Source organism: Notothenia coriiceps, unplaced genomic scaffold (assembly GCF_000735185.1).
Source record: "Notothenia coriiceps isolate Sejong01 unplaced genomic scaffold, NC01 NC01_scaffold00000490, whole genome shotgun sequence".
Lineage (NCBI taxonomy): Eukaryota > Metazoa > Chordata > Actinopteri > Perciformes > Nototheniidae > Notothenia > Notothenia coriiceps.
The window spans coordinates 445,496-447,763 of NW_011333191.1; positions in this window are offsets into that span (position 1 = coordinate 445,496).

Consider the following 2,268-nt stretch of genomic DNA (forward strand, 5'->3'; position numbering starts at 1 on the left):
GGGGGGGGGGGGGTCTGTTGGCAGGTTGTTGAGGATCGGCGCTGTCACACAGGATCAGAGGATGACACGGCAACAGATGAGTCATATGCAATCACAAGATATGGCTTTGGGCCATCTCTTGTGATTGCATATGACTAATTCTTTAATGGTGCATTTATAGGCCACCAGATAAAAATGGACGGTATTACGATGTAAAAATAGACCACGAATGAAGTGGGTTGGGTGTAAAGGAGGACGGACAACGTTAAAGTATAAAACAGAACATCAGAATCAGGGTCAATATAGAGGTGGTCAGGAAAGGGCACAATATAACATACTGCAACAACACAATTACAAGGACAATTGCTTTTGCTTAGCAGTATTTTTTGTATATAAATAAAGAGATACTCTACTTTGTTCTCTTATGACTTTACTTTTTCAGGTTCAGCTTCAGGATCATATTATTTATTAGGGTAGATTTGGTTAGCAGTTAAAATAAATGGTATCCATTTAGACACACGTTGTAAACAACACAAGCATATCTCACATTGCTTTTATTTATATATTTATTTTTTGCAATTGATTGTTTTTGGCAGGTTATCATTTTAAAATAAAATGAAAACTCTTGTACAAAGGAGGCAGTAATCATTTAAAAATCTCTTATGTAAAAAGCAAATGTTTCCTGGCTGCTATTCATTCTATTTGTCACGAAGGGCTGCATCCAAACAAAAGTCAACACAGCAAAACCTGACAGTGACAAAACATATCTAGTCATTTTAAAACATCAACACAATCGATCTTTTAAGTTGTCACTGTAGCATAATTGTAAATTGGACTCTACCAGAAAAACCCTGTAACCCACTGAATCCCATCTTTTGATCCACCTTGATTCCAGTGTGTACCATCTCTGAGTGTATAGCAACATTATGTGCAGTGATCCTGGCAGCCATCTGTAGCCGGAGGCATTCATTTCTTTCATTATCACACATATGTGGAAGGTCCGTTGTCTATTCTGTTATACACCAATCAGGGCATTTATTCACAAAAAAGTAAAACAAATCCAGCTGATTATGGGCTACAGCTTTAGAGATTTGTATATTTCAGCCGCTTTGTGTATCCTTAGTTGATTACATCTCCTTCAGGCTGATATCTGTACCCTTTACTGGTTACATCACCAGAGTGAAACACATGTGGATGTGAACAGTGGTGCAGTTTGGTCTCGAAACAGAGGTTTTTATTGTTTTTAAAGACACATCGTCCTTGTTAAAAAATGACTTTATAACAATGTATGTGCTTGGTGGTTGGACAATGACAGAATAACTGGCTTTGAATCTACAATAGTTGCCACAGAAGCCTCGTAAAAACCATAGTGATGACAAATGAGCTTTTTCCACTGTGTGACGGCTTTCACTTCCTTTGAATCTATTCCTGTCCCAGACGCCGTCCCACATACTAAACAGCAGGTTTGAAAAACTGCAGGTATACAGGGATTCACAGCAGTTCCAGGTCTCCTTCAATCTTTTCTTTGAGTTTCTTAAAAACAGCAGGCAATAAAAACAAAAAAACAACCCAGCAGCGCACTATTGATTTCTTAAAATACAGTCAACAAGTATAGATCACATAAAGGCCTTACTTTTTAAAACTCTTTTTGTCATTTCTACTTCAGCTTCAGAACAACACTCAGTTTTCCAGAAGGTTTCTCTTTTCTAAGTTGCAGGGACACGTTTTCAAACTCTGTGTGACTACGTTTCCCATGTTTGCTCCCCCCTGAATCTGTTGTAAATGAACACTGAAGCTATTTTGCAAATGGCACAGTGCTTTCTTGTTTGCTGAAATGCCTCATTATGGGCCTGTGTATATATACATATAAATCAAGCTGTCACTGACCCCCTGACATTGTAGAAAAGGCAGATTTTCAAAACATTTTCTGTCTGAAACCTTCTTGCGATACATTTTTTTATTTATCTTGCTTATTGCATATATGTACATGTGTCTTTGAAGGGATTATTCTTTCATATTACTTATTTTATATTTCTCTACTATTGGTTGAAATAACTTTATTTGAGCAAATTTGCTTTCCTGATGTATTCAGAGAAAGTTCCATAAATGGTTGTCCCACAAAAGCAGCCCTGTACACACACCCCCGCTCTCATTTTCATCGCAAATGTCAAGGAAAGACCTTATAACAGATTTGCTTAATCATGCTAAACCTAACAGGAACACAGGTTCTCCCCTCGCCCACAGACGCGTTACCTAACACCACAGCGGTTAATGTCAGCATGTTCTGCC